The 18308-nt window shown below is 41.3% G+C and overlaps 1 long non-coding RNA gene across 1 annotated transcript in view; it reads right to left on the reverse strand.

The window, feature by feature from the left end:
- Positions 1-888: 888 nt before the first annotated feature.
- LOC106731668 (uncharacterized) overlaps positions 889-18308 on the reverse strand; it is a 95749-nt gene continuing 78329 nt past the window's right edge. The window contains exons 2-3 of the long non-coding RNA XR_012900710.1: positions 10259-10356; positions 889-2581 (exon numbers count right to left, since the gene is read on the reverse strand). This is a non-coding gene — a long non-coding RNA (uncharacterized LOC106731668). The remainder of the gene's footprint in view (positions 2582-10258; positions 10357-18308) is intronic.

Genomic DNA, 18308 nt, shown 5'->3' on the forward strand with positions numbered 1-18308 from the left:
TTGCTGCAGTTTAAGCCCGTTGCTTCTTGTCCTATCATCAGAGGCCAAGGAGAACAATTTTTCTCCTTCCTCCTTGTGACACCCTTTTAGATACCTGAAAACCACTATCATGTCCCTTCTTGATCTTCTCCTTTCCAAACTAAACAAGCCCAGTTCTTTCAGTCTTACTTCATAGGTCATGTTCTCTAGACCTTTAATTATTCATGTTGCTCTTCTCTGGACCTTTCCCAATTTCTCCACATCTTTCTTGAAATGTTATGCCCAGAACTGGACACAATATTTGAACTGAGGCCTAATTAGTGCAGAGTAGAGTGGAAGAATGTCTTCTCGTGTCTTTCTCACAACACTCCTGTTAATGCATCCTAGAACCAGGTTTACTTTTTGTGCAACAGCATCACACTGTTGACTCATATTTAGCTTGTGGTCCACTGAGATCCACTAGATCCCTTTCTGCAGTACTACTTCCTAGACAGTAGCTTCTCATTCTGTATGTATGAGACTGATTGCTCCATCCTAAGTGGCATACTTTGCATTTGTCCTTATTAAACTTCATCCTATTTATCTCAGACCAATTCTCCAGTTTGTCCAGATTATTTTAAATTATGACCCTATCCTCCAAAGCAGTTGCAACCCCTCCCTGCTTCGTATTACCGTTCCACGAGGAGTAACAGTAGTTCGGATTAGAGAGCCTAATCCAAACTGTCTACTCCATGCCGCGTGTAGCCGCGGGCACGGAGTCCGAATGACCGGGGCTTTAAAAATGGCAGCGCCTGGCAAGATGCAAATGAAGCCTGGGATATTTAAATCCCGGGCTTCATTTTCAACTTCGGTTGCCTACATTAGCCACCCTAGTTCGAACTAGGGTGGTAGTGTAGACATATCCTGAGTTACTACAGGCAGTGTGTCAGAGTGACAGAGCAAAATTCACAAGCAGCAAAAACTGTTTCAACAGCCTTAAAAGAGGTAGTGAAAAAAATTGGCCCATTGTGTTCCATTTGTGATAGCACAATCTTTACCACAGGAAGAAATAATTGTCATGATTTGTTCTTTGCAGAATCTATCAAAAGGACAATTTGGTCTATGAAAATGAAAGGTCACATTTTAAAAGAATTTTTTTCCATAAAGGCACAGCAAACACAAAAAGGACCCTAGACAAAAAGAATGTTCCTTGCTGTATAAAAATGTTCTCCTTTCCTCCTCTTTTAGGGTGATCATCAGGGGCCTGATACAAAGCTCATCAAACTCAAAGTGAAGTTTTAATGCCCAGCCCTAGTATCCAAATTAGGGCTTATGGTGTTAGAAACTCTCTTTAAGAAAACATTTCAAAATAATTAACATTGAATAAACCTGTTGCCTCTACTTTAGGAGTGTCAAACATTTTAAGTCAAGTGTCTCATGCCCTTGTACAAATGATAATAGACTGGATGCTAGCAGGTTTGCAGCTTAAATTGGGAGGATAGGGTTAGATTTCTTTTTTTTAAACAAATGATATTTAACCTTCCCAGTTATTTAAGGCCCAATTCTGCTAATTTTGTCCCCGCCTTCTCTACACACAGCACCCAAAGTGGTGGTAGCGGGGGGGGAGGGAACCTTATCCGCATAGGTCGGGTGCCAGCATGCTGTCCTCCAAGGGGGAAACAGACGGGGGTGATGGGTTTTGGTGTGAGAGGAGGAGAGGGCCCTCCACAGGTCCCTTCTTTCTCTTGTGGCCTACAGCGGCCAACCACCATCCTCCCAGGACATCCTGCATGACCCAGACAGCCCTCCACAGTGCCTGCCTTTCCTCACTTTGCGGTCACCGGTAAACTGCAAATGTGTTTTTGTATGGATACAAGAACTGGCATACTAAAAAGTCTTCAAATAACAAGCTACAGGCATTCATAAACATATGCCTGAGGTACATTCTTTACATCAAATGTCAAGATTTTGTCAGAAATGAGGAGTTTTGGAACAGAGCAGGACAAGAACCACTTGACATTCAAATCAAGAGAAGAAAGTGGGGACGGCTAGGCCACACTCTCAGAAAATCATCATCCAGCATAGTCTGTCAAGCTCTCACATGGAACCCGCAAGGAAAATGCAAAAGAGGAAGACCTTGGACAATGTGGAGAAGATCTACTAAGATTGAAGGCCAACAACTGGGTACTCCTGAAATCAGCTAGAAGTTTTGTCTCAAGACAGAGTGAAGTGGAGGAGACTTGTAAATGACCTATCTTCTACTTGGAGTACAAGGGTTTAAGAAGAAGATGGCTAATTATGGCATTTGCCCCACATTGCTTGAATTTTGAGCAAGCCAGTAATACTACAGGTTTTATCAAAGTTATTTACTAGTGCAGATAACATTGACCTCCAAGTGGCACTGGTAGCAATATGATTTTTTGGACCATTGAATTTGAACGGCATATCAAGGACTAACTGTTCAATTTGTAAATAATAAAATCATTGCTGAGTAAATAAATCAGGGAAACCAGATTGGTTAAATTCCATTTGGCATAAATATCATGATCAAAAGAAAATATATGCATTTTCTTCTTCAGTCTTCTTCTCCTTGCTTCTCAGGTCGCAGGTACTGATCAATGATCTGTGTAGAGTCATAGATTTAAAAAAAATCAGTGCAGGCAATTCAGAAGAGAATTATACACAGGATGCTAAGAAATGAAGGGGAAGGGCCATATTGTCCATGCCTGCCTCTTTTGTAGTCATTTGCATCAACACAAAGGGGTTGTAAAACAATACTATTCATATTTGTCTGAATTCTACAATCTACATCCACTTTGCATACATATAAATGATCATTAGATTCTACATATAGCAATTTCTTCCCATTCATTGAGGATTGCTAGAATTTCCTTAAAAGAACTGGGCCTGCTGAGCAAACATGCATGGTGAAGAGAAGTGAGTCACTTTGGAAATATGCGGATTTAACATACACTGCCTACCCAAGCAATTTTACACAAAATACACCTCTCCTTATTGCAAACAGCTACATTCATGGAAAGTTGTCAGTAACTATTTGTTACATTACACTATGAATTCTCATTCCCCTTCCTATACTACATCACAGCCAGATGACTGAAAATTTCCTTGTGACCTCATCCATATTCAAGGCTTTCTGGGGAACAAGGACTTCTTGTTTTTCTGGGGTAGTATAAGTATCAGAGGGAGAGCTGTGTTAGTCTGAATCTGCAAAAAGAATGAGAAGTCCTGTGGCACCTTATAGTCTAACAGATTTATTGGAGCATAAGCTTTTGTAGGCAAAGACCCACTTCATCAGATGCATCTGGACTTCTCATTGCCACAGGACTTCTCGTTGTTTTAGGGTAGTGTAGTCTAACTCGATGAGTACTAATGAAAAAAAAATGGAAGAAAAGGGAAATGCTCTCCTCCCTATTCTCAATATCAGCAATACCCCCAAGGCAGGTCTAAGAGCTGAGCAATCACCTATAGGAATGTGGAAATAACAGCATCATTCAAAACAGCAGATAACACTTCTCCTCCTAATACAGCAATTTTTGAAGCTGTGACTAATTTTCAGTTGTTGGTGTGGCTAAGCTTCCAGCCCAGAGTGCTGGCAGGCAAGGAATTAGTTTGTGTTGGGAAGTTCTGCGGGAGTCAAAGCATGATTTTAACAAGAATGTCTAATTCATCATGACAGAAATCACTTGATGGGGAACCTGCTTAGTCGTGGCGCAGCTATATATGCTCACTCAAACCTCTCTCACCACCAAATCTACAGACACTAATCTGTGATCCCTGAAAGCTACAATGTACTCAGTGTTTTGATGCTGTTATATTTTGAGAAGATCTGATAAAAGTAACTGAAGCACTTTTTAAAAAAAAAGTGCACAAGTAAAATAACAGCTATATTTAATACTTTTATTTTACTGTTGCGACATTTTAACTTTCCTTTATTCAGTCTGGGTTGCCTGTATTGCATTCATCCCAAATGAACAAAGAAGGCTCTAAAGTTGGTAATTGTACATTCAGACTCCAGTTAATAATCTCACTGACACTTGTATAATTCCCCTGACTTTGCTGGAGTTTTTCAAAATATGGGGCCAGATTCAGCAACCCCTTTCTCTGTGCATAGCATATAGTATATAAGGCTATGTCTACACAGCAGCATTATTTTGGAATAACTGATGTCATCCGTGTTTACACACAAGCAGTTATTTCAACATAATGTCAAAAGAATGTCGAGCTAGAAGACTGCTTACTCTGACTCCTGTAACCCTCACATTGTATAAGGGGTAAGGGAAGTCGGGGGAAGAGTTCTCTATTTCAAAATAACTGCTGTGTAGACAGTGCCAAAAGTCGAAATAAGCTATTTCGAGTTAAGCTACACAATTAGTGTAGCTATAGTTGTGTTGCTTATTTCGACTTTAGCCCTAATGTGTAGATGTGCCCTAAGTTAGCAACTGCTATTCATCAGAGTAAAAATTTCTGACTCCATCCCTTATAATGACATGATAGCAGAATTGGCCTCAAATACCTATTACTCCTGAATGCGGTTTTGGAAAAAAGGAGTTCTGTTTGAGTTGCATACAGAATGCACAGGAGGCTTTCTATGTAGCATATGGCTGACCATATGATAAAGTTATTTGTTCTTTTTCCTTCATCATGAAAAATTATGTGTAATTACTGTTGGTACAAAATAAATCAGCCCATCATTGGGTGAAGTCAGCCTCCCCATATCATGAAGGCCTGTAATTCTTAAGGACAGAAGCACATTCTGGATTACATTTGTAAAAAAAACATTTTTTTTTCTGGAGCATCTTACATTTACTTTCATTTCTACATTCAAAGCTCAGCAGCATTTTGAATGCCAGTGCAGATGGATGTCATCCCTAATAGGATAAGCATTTGAAGTGGCACTTGGTGAATGATTGACATTGGGTATACAGCGAGTTCTTATTCTGTCACACTTTGGCATGTCATTAGGTGTCAGAGTTAATCCACTGCCAGCTATCTGACAGGATTGCATTTAGCGCCTGATGACGGTCTCCAAAACATTCATGATTAGAGCTGCATACAAATGCTGCTTACTCAATTGAATAAACACCAGTTATGGGCACAAAAAAGTGGAATTCCCAGATCAGCAATTTATGGGTACACAAAGACATAAATCATAGCACTGAGCACCAGTGTGCAGTACTGAGGGTGTTGGTTAGCAACTCCACTGCTGAGCTGGAAGAAGAGAAAGGCACTGTGCCTGGGTAAGGTATAATGTGTACTAAAGAACTCTGGGAAATGTGATAGTGGTTTTCAGCTTCACATGCAAGCATATGCATAGAGAAAGTAAGACCCTAGCATCTCTTTCTAGCATTTGTAATGCTGCTGTAAAGCCAGAAGGAGAGATTGAAAATATGACCTTGGCTCTGGTCTACACTATGCATGTCCACACTACCAAGCTTGTTATTTCAAAATAATGAGCTGGTTATTTAAATATAACTCCTGCTTTTCACAAGGAATAGCTCTTACTTCAAAAGAGTTATTTTGAAAAAATGGTAGTATGGACGCTCCACTGCTGCTATTTTGAAATAATTACTCCCATTACAGTCATTGAAAGTAATTACTCTCCAGTGCTTCCTGGGGCTCTAAGTTGAGGTAGTGTGCCCACATTCAGGGATCCTGCCTCGGACTAATTTTGAGGCCAAGGGTGAAATTTCAGGTGCAGGGGGAGCGGGGCAGGAGGACAGCAACTTCCTTCACCAGCCAGGTGTGAGAGGCATGCACAGAATACAAGTACTTTCCTCTCACTCTCTTAGGGTATGTATACACTACCCCGCTAGTTCGAACTAGCGGGGGTAATGTAGTCATCCGCAGTTGCAAATGAAGCCCGGGATTTGAATTTCCCGGGCTTCATTTGCATGAAGCCGGCTGGCGCCATTTTTAAATGCCGGCTAGTTCGGACCCCGTGCCACACGGCTACACGCGGCATGGGGTCCGAACTAGCTGGCATTTAAAAATGGCGCTGGCCAGCTTCATGCAAATGAAGCCCGGGAAATTCAAATCCCGGGCTTCATTTGCAACTGCGGATGACTACATTACCCCTGCTAGTTCGAACTAGCGGGGTAGTGTAGACATACCCTTAGGGTATGTCTTCATTACAGCATTATTTCGAAATAGCTTGTCGTACCTCGGTGTTTTCGTACCTCGGTACCTTCGCTGGTCTGGACTGTCAGTGTCAGCATCATCTGGTCAGGGTTGTCCTGGCGTGCTCCTGACAGGACCTCTACTCCGTTGTTAAACTTTCGGCTGCGTGCGTAACAATTGGTACTCCCTTTATCTAGAGTGTTAGACCCCGTGCACTTGGGTCAACACAAGAGATCTCTGAGAGGCCCCGGAAACGACAGATGCAGGCAAGGTTTGAAATCAGTCGAGCAGGTTTATTGTCAAATGTGAAGCTCTACCAGTTGGTAACAGAGATCAGTACAATGTTACACCACTGGGCACTATGGCCCGCGTTGACAAGGTATCAACACCGGGCAGGCCTATTACCATATAACAGATATTAACAGCAGTTAGTCAAAGTTAAGCTACTGTGCACTCTGCAAGTTTAGGCAATGACACCTGCCGTTCAGGTGCCTCGTGCGCCCCCCCCAAGGTCGGCCGGAGAGCACCCTCTGCGGTATCCTTTTATAGACATGTACAAACAACTTACATCATTTCTTTACGTACCAGGTTACCACCCTCTGTTGCCTAGTTACCACCCCTCACCTTACGGAAAGGGGGCTTACTTACTATCCTTCATGCTGTCAATTTTGACCCAGTCCTGAACCTAGGTCGGTATGTGCATTAGTTTTTAGGTAGTTTTTGTACCAAGACATTTCTTATTAAGATGTTCCATTACTCCCCTTTGGCTCACAGTCTGTACCCAGTACCTCCCTGTGTCCTTCCATGCTCGACCTAACTTACACAATCACACAATTATCAATAGGGCCTCTTTCTTGGCTCCTGTTACTGAACCAAAGTCTTGCTCACTAGATTGCAGGCCTGTTGCTGTTTTCATGTTACAAACCTCTATTTAGGCCTGCTGACTCCATGTTACTGACCCTCAATTTACTACATAGCTTATAGACACAAAGGCTACGTCTACACTGGCATGAATTTCCGGAAATGCTTAAAACGGAACAGTTTTCCGTTATAAGTATTTCTGAAAAAAGAGCGTCTACATTGGCAGGATGCTTTTCCGGAAAAGCCCTTTTTCTGGAAAAGTGTCTGTGGCCAATGTAGACGCGCTTTTCCGGAAAAAAGCCCCGATCGTCATTTTCGCGATCAGGGCTTTTTTGCGGAAAAGACTACTGTGCTGTCTACACTGGCCCTTTTCTGGAATAGTTTTCCGGAAAAAGGACTTTTGCTCAAGTGGGAGCAGCAGTTTTTCCGAAAAAAAAGCAGCTGATTTTTTACAGTAGCTCATCAGTGCTTTTCTGGAAATTCAAGGGGCCAGTGTAGGCAGCTCGCAGCTTATTCAGGAAAAGCTGCTGCTTTTCTGGAATAAGTGGTCCAGTGTAGACACAGCCAAAATTCATTTCAAAATAGCGTTTTGCTATTTTGAAAAAGAGCGTCCACACTGATAGGATGTTGAATCGCATTTAAGGCCAGGTGGAACCAGTTCTAGCAGGGCATAAGGTCAGAAGCTACCTTGTGTAGCTGCTGCCTGAGGCTTAAAGGGACTCCCCCCCCCCCCCCAGACAGCTGGTTCTAAGGTTTCCCTGCTTGCTTTCCTACCTCGCTGAGGAACAGCAAAGCATTGTTTTCTCTGCACGTTCTGGTTGCCCTCACTCAGGACACTACAGCACTCTGCAGCATGGAGCCTGAGCCACTCGGGGCACTCTGGTGCTTCTCCTGGATGCCTTGCTGTGACCTGGCAGCATGTTCTGCAGTCAATAACAGTCTTCCTGGTGTGCCCCACTGGGGGCTTGTGCCTCATTCCTTCCTCATGTCCTTCCACTTACCCCTTCCCAACCCTCCTTCCTGCTGTACAATAAAAGACTCATGTGTTCATTACAACAAAGCCTCTTTATTGAACAAAACTGGGGTGGGGGGGAATGAAACTGAGGTGAGATGGGGGAAAGAAGGTGGGAGAGGGGAAGATGGAGAGTGTGGGGGGGAACCTGGGAAGAGGGAGCTAGCAGAAGGAGGCAAGGGGAAGAAGGGGGAGGAGAAGCTCAGGGCTAAGGGTTGGGGGGTCTCGCTGGCCGAACTATGTCCCAGCACCATGGGTGTGGGGGTCTCGGTGTCCCTGGGGGTGTGCTAAGGGTGGGTAGGAAGAAGCAGGAGGGGGCAAAGGAGTGGGAGGAGGAGCAGTACCTGGGGAGGCAGTGGTCCTGCCTCCCAGATTGTGGTCCATGGTATCAAAATAGGGGCAGGAGTCTGGGTCTGCCCCTGGTTGGGAGCTGCCCCTTGTGGCCCTGGCATAGGCCTGCCACAGCTCCTTTATTTTCATGCGAACTGTTCCTGGGTTCGCACGCAGCCTTTGGTGGCCAAGCTGGCAGTCATCCATCTTTAGACAGTTGCGTTCCTCCATTTAGTGCGCAGATCATGGATGTTGGAGGCATACCACCAAACCTCATTGAGGTCCATGATCTCCGCACTGGAGCAGGCACGTGCCCACCTTTTCTGGTCCCTGGCAGCCTCCTGGGAGCTGTCAGACTGGTCCTGGGAGCAGTGGAGGGCTGGCTGGCACTGGCTGCCTGGCTCATGCTGGGGCCACTGGGTCAGGTGCAGTGACTGCTGGCTCTGGGCTGGCAGGCTTGGAGCTGGCACAGGCACTGTGGCCAGAGTCAACCCCTTCAAGGGCTCTGGGGAGGGGGGAGGGAGAGGAGTTTTCTTGGTGAGGCCCCCTATTTCAAAATAAGCAGCTACACAGCACTTATTTCAAAATAGCAATTTCAAAATTGGCAATATTCCTCGTGGAATGAGGTTTACCAATTTCAAAATAAGCCTTCTGCTATTTTGATTTCAATTCGAAATAGCGGTTTGGCTGTGTAGATGCTGGTAAAGTTATTTCGAAATAACTTTGCTGTGTAGACATACCCTTAGGGTGTGTCTACACTGCAGGGCTTAACTCAAAATAAGCTAAGCAAATTGAGCTACATCAATTGTGTATCTTATTTCAAAATAGGGAGCGTCTTTACAGCGCTTATTTTGAAATAGAGCAGTCTTCCACCAACTTCCATTAATCCTCATACAGTGAGGGTTACAGGAGTCGGAGTAAGAAGTCCTGCAGCTTGACAGTATTTTGACACTATTTTGAAATAACTCCTGCTGTGTAGACATGGACTAAGTTATTTTGGAATAACGCTAGTTATTTCAAACTAGTATTGCAGTGTAGACGTACTCTTAGTATCTGGGGAACAGGATGAAAAGCAAGCCAGAACCCAGAGCACACGGCTGCTGCGCCCCCCACCCTCCCAAAATCCACCCTTGTTCAAGGCTTCCCTGTAGTGTGGACATGCTATTTTGAAATAGTTATTTTGGGAGTTATTATTTTGAAATAATTCCCCAGTGTAGACATGCCCATGGGGGCTAAAGCCATGTACCTTTGTACAGAATGGACTAAAATCCAAATTGTGCTTAGCTAAGACCATATACCAAACTTCACTCTCCTTTGTCAGTGGTCCCAGTGCCACTGGATTATACTATCAAAGCTACTAGCTGGTTCTCCCATTTGCATTCAGGAAATAGAAGAAGCCCCCTATATAGATGAGCGAAAGGAGTGTGGAGGAGTAACACCCTGCCCTTCTCCCCAGAGCATGATTAGACTCAGAGCATGAATGCTTCTACATGCTTACCACCGGCTGAAATAGAACCATAACAAAATTTAGTTTTTCCTTCTGATATGGTGGCTGTATAATCAAAAAGAGTAAGGGCATCATAAGCACAGGAGAGCTCTAAGTAAAAAGTTCGTTAAAAGATTTTTTCCTCCTTTTTTCTCCTTTTCACACCCACCCATTTTCTACTCCCCTGCTACTTTCTGTTGTGTTTTCTTATAATAGCAAAAGCAGGATTTTAGTAACTTTCATTTCACTGCAAGCCAATCCCAGAGCACTAAAAGAGAGGCACATAAAGCAGGAAATGAGAGGGACAGAAAACAATGTAACAAAGGAAGAAGAGGTAGCACACTAAGGGAAGGAACAAACAGGAGACAGCGTAAGTGAAAAGATGACACAACAGAAATTTTCCTTTCTTGACTGGTATCCATATGTGTGAACATCCCTTTCCACCTTTCTGTCTTTGTATCCTACACACATACCTCAAGTTAATGTAACGTGTTGTGCTCCAAGTCTCTAATCACCAAATTGTAACTCTGTGCTCCTCCCCTCTGTTTGCACTCAGTGGTTGTCTCTCATCCTATAATAAGAATCAGAATAATAGGAACTTGTTGGGAAATTTCTATGAACATTATTTTTTCAACTTCAAATTCTGTTTGGACAGGAAAATTTCATTTGATCAGTATTTTAAATTTTTTACAGGGAAACACACAATGTAATGTTTCATGTTTTGGGTCAGTCCAACATTAAACTTATTTGCCTGATTCTGACATACTTTTAATGACAGTTCCAGTTTCCATTCTCTCCTATGACTAGGCTCCTTCACCAGATTATATCTCCCATGTTGCAACATTCTCTCCCTGTCACAGAACGTACACCTGTGTCCACATCCTTCAAACTGTTGTTAGAGTTGCCAACTGTCCATCTGCACAAACCCAAACACCATTGCCCTGCCCCCTCTGATGACATTCCCCTTCACTCCATCCTCATTCCTTCATTGCTCACTCTCTGCCACCCTCACTCACTATCAGCAGGCTGGGGCAGAGGCTTAGGCTATGGGAAGGACTGAAGAGATGAGTGGGAATGTATAGAAGGGACTGAGGGATGCAGGCTCTGGGAGGATATTTGGATGTGGGGTGTATACTTTGGGCTCTGAGTGAGAACTAGGGTGCAGGAGCATGTGAGGGATGCAGGTTCCAGCCATGTGTTGCCTATCTCAGACAGCCTTCAAAATCAACCAGCACATCCCTCTGGCAGTAGCTTGTAGGTGGGAGCCAGGGGATTTCTGTGCTCTGCCCCATCCACAGCTCCCATTAGCCATAGTCTCTAGCCCGTGGGAGCTGTAAAGTTGGTGCTTGGGGTGAAGGCAGTGCACAGAGATCCCCCTGCGCTTTCTCCCCTAGGGACTGTATCGCTACAGGGGAGGACATGTGCCGGTCACTTCTGGGAGTGGCGTGGAGCAGACAGGGAGTCTGCCTTAGCCCTGTGGACTTTTAGCAGGTTAAAATCTTCCAGACTGGGTGCAGCAGCCTCTGGCACAATTCCAAGAGACTTCTGGTGAAACTGGGAGAGTTGTAAACTTTAACTGTTGCAATAATCCTTGTTCAAAGTATTCCTTGTAAATTATCATCCAAAAATGCATCATTTGCTGGTCAATATTCTCCTGATAAAATTGTATGTGACATTACAAGATCCCATAGTTTTTGAACTGAAGTTGGCAAACATGTCTGTCTGAAAGGAATGTATGTGCTGCTTACTTCACAGTTAAATAGTAAACAGAATCATTAGGAAGGAAGGGAAACAAAAATGAAACTCCAGTAGATAAGGAATAACAGCAATGAACATCCTTACCTATAGATTTGCGGGTTTCTGAGTCTTAGCTAGAAATGTTTACCAAGAAAGGGACACACTAAAAATTACAAACAAACATCCCTCCCCCATCTCCCTCTCTGCCAATAGTTTCACAGAACCTGAAGAGATAAAGGAAGCCATCACTGAAACAGAGAAGTATCCCGACTTTGGTCAGTAAGGCTATGTCTATGCTGCAGCACTATTTCGATATCCCAAAACAGCTATTTTACGTCTTTTGAGCATGCCCATTATTTCAAAATATAATGGGCTCACTATTCCAATGTCACTGTAAACCTCATTCCATGAGAAATAAGGAATATTTCAGAATAGTAATTTATTTCAAAATAAGTGCTCTGTAAACAGCACCAAACTTCAAAATAAGCTATTTCAAAATTGACTCAAAATAAGCTACACAATTTGCATAGCTCAAACGGCGGCTGAAAGCATGTGATGAGAAACTCTCCCTTTGAATTTAGCATAGTTTGTTAAATTAAGCACAAGTTGTATTTTCCTTTTATTTTTCTTGAAACTATTTCTGACTTCTATGACTCATTAAATGTCTTCACTTAAAATCGATTTTTCTCTTTGTTGTTAATTAACATCTTTTGTTGTTTTATCTAAGCCAGTGTGTTTGGACTAAAATGTTTGGGAAGCACCCTCTGGGATAGCAAGATGTGTGCCTACCATTTCTATTAATAAAATGATGTAGTTTAGATAAGTTTGTATAGTCCAACTGAGTGCTAGGCAGCACAGTACATGCATTTCTGGAGGGAAATCTAGGATTTGGAGTTTAATGGGGATCATTCTTCAATGTAAATATGGTAGTTAGAGCCAAGGCATAGCTGGCTGACTGCAGAACATATGCAGAAATAGATGGGAGGGGCTTGCTTACTGACAGCTGTTTGTGAGTAGTCCAGACTAGAAGCTAGAACAGCAAAATATTGTAAAGGATACCCATGGCTAGAGGCAGGGGTCACACAGTTACTCATTATTTTGTTCTCTTCTCACCCCTCCTCCACCCACAGAATAAAAAAAACTTTAGGACTTACCCAAACCTGCAAGGAAAAACCAACAAAAACAAAACAAACAAAAAAATCAAAATAGAGCTTTTTGTATAAAGTAAAAGTGTTCTGAAAACTCTTGGACTGCTGATTTTCAATGACGTTCTGGCCTCAGTGTGACACTTCTAGTATTGTAAGGACCCAGGAAAAAATGTAGGGAAAGCCTATGGGGAAAGGTTATAGGATAAAGAAAAATCCTCCATCCTGGGTAGCCCTACATCACTCCCACTCCAGAACATGGGGCAACACTGGGAGCAGGGAAGCAAAGTGTGAAAATAGGGAAGTGATACCATTAAAGCTCACTCTATTCTGTCTACTTCAAACCACTGCAGTTAGAAGGCAAATTAAAGGCAGTTTCAGAACTGATCTGACATATTCTGGAAGCCAGGTAGGTTCGCAAACATCCTGAGAAAATGGAGAGAGAACAAGGATGACATAAAGTGCTTGGGATAGGGGCACCAACCCCAAAAATGAAATAGAGAATTAGGCTTTTGATGTTTCACGAAGCTGATCAATTATTGGTCATTAATAAACATGATTGTGAGAAAAAGCACCACTTGTCTTTCCTAGAAAAAAGATTTTCAAAATGAGTGATCAAAAAGTTTAGAAGCATCAAACATAACAAATAAAGAAGAAAATAAAGTATTACAAAACATGTTTTATTTATCCCCAAAGTCAAAATTGAGGGTAGGAGAATTACGCATGGGAAAATATTCTTCAGACTGAATATTTTCTTTGAGGTACCTCTTTATAATATAAAACAAAATATGTTGCATTGAAAACTGTTTGTTAAAGATTATTTCAATCTATTGTTTAAACACCATTGTGGGATATTCATTAAGCTAAAACTTCAAAAGCTAACTGTTTACACTGTCCAGTGTGGTAAACCAAAGTTCTTGCACTATCAGTTGAAATTCACTAGAGTAAAAGATGAATTAATATAATCAGAACCTTCAATATCCTTTTTTATATGTCTTTTGAACAATGGTAATAGTTAAGTAAATTGATAAGTGAAATTTCTTTATTTGCGAACTTTTGAATGTCAGAGAGATGCTGCTAAGATCCCAGGGCCAAGCTATTTGCATGGCTAATAAGATACACTTAAATTTAATGCTATAGCATTGACAGATGTTCGTTTTCAAATATCTATCATGTATGTAAAGGTAAATGTCAAGCAGTACTTACTCAGAAATTTGCTTTACTCCCGAGAATTAGAATGAATTCCAAAAGAAGAAAAAAACAAGACTAGATACATAAAACATTAGGCATGCTGGCAATGAAAAATGACTTCTGTGCTTTTACAGACATGTGGATACTAAATACCTATTAACTGAATTTCTTACTGAACTTTTTCGGAAAGATACTTTTGCAATTGTTTGCTTTTATTGTTTATTTTTATATATATATATATATATATATATATATATATATGCAGAGAATCAAACAAGCCAATAGATTACATATAAATATGGCTTATAACTATCTATTATTCCTTCTCCTAATGTGATTGTAATCATCTAACTCAGAAATGCCATGTATGTTACACGCTGGTGATTTGACACTCACTGCTGGCCTATTTCACCTGACTTAGGTTCATGAGGTCTCAGTCTGTGGGACTGTTTAATCACAATATGGTCTTCTGAGATTCCGGTGAAGCCTAGGTCCTTGGACAGCACAAGATGGTATTGTCACATATCTCAGATTCCAGACCGAGTAGGAATGTTTGCACTGCTATGTTTAGTCCAAGAGACTCAGAGCTGCAGGGTTTTCTTTGCAGTGTAGGGCTTAATCGGGATCCATCTTACCAAGTAGTGTTCAAAGATGTAGGGAGAGACATTCACTACAAGAAGTGTTTTTATACACCAAAGACTCAGAATCTACTGTCCTTAGAAACCAATAGGAATCATTTCACTAACTTCAGTGGATACTAGTTTGTGTCAGATCCTACAAAGACTGATGCATGTGAGTAATTTAATTTACATCTGTAATCTTTCTTCAAAGAGACTACTTGAGTGAATAAAGTTACTTGCTGGCATAAATCTTTGCAGGATCAGGGTCTAAAAACAGTGGTTCTCAAACTTTTTGGCCCCTGGTACACCTGGTTCAATGCAAACCTTTCTGCAGACCACCAGTTGTTAATGGAAACTCGCCATTCATTACATAATTATGCCTGAGCCATTTTGCTAGTGTTGCAGCTAAGGAGAATGATGTATTTAAATTATTAAACAGATTAAGCATTTTAACTTTCTCATGTTAGTTTATCAAACTTCATTTTAAATACAGTAAAATATTAATTTATGTCCAACACAAAAGGTTTAAATGTTTTCTTTATTTATGGCAGGGATAGGGAACCATTTTTGTGTCGGAGGCCAGTGACCCACAGAAAAATCAGTTGGGGACCACACAAGTGAGAAGCAAAAAAACCCACTCCCTCAACCCCCACTAATGTGGCTCCCAATTGGGACACCTCACTTCTCTGGCAATTCAGTCCCATGGGATGAGGGAGAGGAACAGGGAGGACATAGGTTCAGGGCTCCCCATAGGCCAGGTTTACTCTTCTGGGGTTCTTGGGTTAGTAGATTTTGTGGACCCGCCTATGTTTTGGGAGGAGTTCATTGTGTGGATAGGGCTGGGGGTTGGAGTTTGGCCAGGGAGGAGGGCTCAGGAGCAGGCTCAGATTGCAGGGTCTCAGTGGGGTAGAGCGCATGAAGGGCTGGGAGTGTGGGGTCTGAGCATGAGGGGGAAGGAAGGTGCTTACTTGCTTTTGTACCCTACACAGCTCCCAAGCTACGAGTTGCTGCTCCAATTGACTGGATTCCAGGTGTCATGTGCTGGAAAGCCTCCAGGTGCCATGCGCTGCTGTTCCCCCATCTGGGTGAGGGGGAGCAGCAGCACAAGAAGCCACTTCTGGCTCCACTCTTTCGAAAGATCGCGTCTAGACTGTAGGCAGATCTTTCGAAAGAGCAATCCGCTTTTTCGAAAGAGAGCACCCAGCGAGTCTAGATGCTCTCTTTTGAAGAAGCCCTATTTACATTGAAGAACGCCTTCTTTCGAAATTATTTCGAAAGAACGCGGCTTTTCTTTTGATGGCGGTAAACCTCGTTTCACGACGAAGAACGCCTTCTTTCGAAAGTTCCTCTTTCGAAAGAAGGCGTTCTTCCTCGTGAAACGAGGTTTACCGCCATCAAAAGAAAAGCCGCGTTCTTTCGAAATAATTTCGAAAGAACGCGGCTTGAGTCTGGATGCAGGGGAAGTTTTTTCGGGAAAAGGCTACTTTTCCCGAAAAAACCCCTGAGTCTGGACACAGCCAAAGAGAAAGTAAGAGGACAAACATGTAAAATTAAAGACATATTTAGAACAGACGTCAAGGAAAACATTTCATATCTGGCATACTTCCTGCAAGGCAGACAAATCTCTGGAAGCAGATGGCATTTAATATTGGAGGGGAACATTTCCTCACAGAACTAAAAATAATATACGTAAAAGCCCTTTGTTCACTCAACTCTCCCACATTCACCACCCTATATATGCTGGAACTTGAGCAGAACACAAAACAGTATCAGATTGCTTTGACCTGATAATATTGATAAGATATTGGTAAACATGGGCACACAAGTAAATCTATTTCTCCTTAGAATATAGTGGCTGTGAGAACAAGGAGGTAAATAAAATATCAGAGCATTAATATACCCTTTTGAAAGTATAATTGTAATTACAGTAACTGTCTTCATCAACCTTTTTTTGCATCAGTGTTTGTATTTATTATATGACTTCAAATGTGTCAGATCATACTGATTAACTGTACATTATCTAGGACACATGGTGATTGGACTTTTTGTTATTTCCCTTAGTCCAATTTTGCCTGATCGGTTATTAAAAATTCTCTCAACAATCAAACAAACACAGGGGAATGTTACTTAAAAGAAACAGAATTCTCACTAAGCGGCATATAGTTTAGAGTTTTCTCTGTTATACTGCTACATACAGCAACTTTTAGGCTGCTACAAGTTGAAGTGTAATCAGAGGCATCTTTAAGTAAACAAATAAAATAAACAGGGTTTGAACTAAAATATCTTTCTCAGGTTGAGTATTAGTACTTAAAACACACACAACACACTTTTGATACTCATATGCCCATTCCTGTTTACACTCAGGCTCTTTAATGCTGCAAAATGAAATGGCCCTGCAATGGGTGGAAATAAGAATCAGGTTCAGACTTTCAAATGCATGTGCAGTGTTACACTTCCTCATATGAAAGGTTGATTTTATCTTTATATAAATTCAGCCTTCTCTTTTATGCTACATATAGTATTTGTTTATTGTGCGTGTTAGGGAAGTGGTTATCAGTCAAACTTATGTTAGGAAAGTGATCAGTCTGTGAATTCTGGCATGTAAATTAAATGCTGTCTCTGGGGTAACTAACTTATCTTTCTATGACAGCTTCTTTTGTTTGAGACAAACTTGTTTGTTCTTTAAATCTAAGGTGAAAACTTTTGAAATTGCACTAGAAAAAAGTGATATTTTGGCTGTGTTTTCTGAATCTCAGAAATTATTAAAATTCATCATTTACAGTTTAACATTCTATGTGGTTGTTAGTGATGTCACAGTAATGATGTATTTCACCTCCTAATCTGCACTTCATGCCAATTTTACATTGATGTGGCAATAACCAGAAATCATTAACTATACAAAGAACAATAAAGATGACAAGCAAGCACACTAGCCTGTCAAAATATAGAAATATCAGAGAGAATTCTGGACTATATAGATCACTGTGTCTCATCACTAAGGCAATTCTTAATGTCCCAATCCAATGGAATTCATTACTTTTGACAGATAGAATAAAATTCACCCTTAAAATAATCAGTTCAGTATATTTTGTGGTTCTACCAACAATACATATATTTTCAGAAAATGTTTGTATGCATGTAACTTAAGTAATATTCTATATGAAATAGGTGTTTCTCTTTTTATGTATAGTAGAACACCTATTTGATAAATGAATGGAGACTGAGGAGTTCTAAAAATAAAAATTAATACTTGAGCATCTCAAAAATACAGCAGGTAGGGCGTACAAGTAACACCAGTGTTTCTTAAACTATATTCCGTGGAACTCTGGTGTTCTGTGAAAAACTCGTAGGTGTGCTGCAACCTCTTTTTTGTTTTTGTTACTTCTTTGTTTTTGTCTTTTTTTGTCTGACAACAATTTTTTTTTTAAGAAAATGTTCATAGTTGTTCCACATAAAAAAATATTATTGTTTGTTGTTCCGTGGTCTCAAAAAGTTTAAGAAACACTGCAATACACTACGTCACTTTCTTCCTGTCATTCAAACATATGCAAAGCAATATCCAATGTGTTGAAAGCATTGGAATATGAAGGAATGTTGAGTTTTTCTTCATCAACAACACTTTCATTATGTGATTTTTTTCCTCCATTAGGCAAAAATGCTTTGTATAATTTGTTGTTTGTCAGACTGGTGTTTTTAAAACTGTGTAGTGTGCAGTTCAAAACGTGGAGTTTATTCTTGTTTATGTCTACACGCTAATACCATGAACAGAAGCACAAGTCACACATGCATCCAGAAGACAACCGTTCCCTGTTCTGTGTAGTTTAATACCT

The sequence above is a fragment of the Pelodiscus sinensis genome, chromosome 1 (genome assembly GCF_049634645.1).
Source record: "Pelodiscus sinensis isolate JC-2024 chromosome 1, ASM4963464v1, whole genome shotgun sequence".
Classification (NCBI taxonomy): Eukaryota; Metazoa; Chordata; order Testudines; family Trionychidae; genus Pelodiscus; species Pelodiscus sinensis.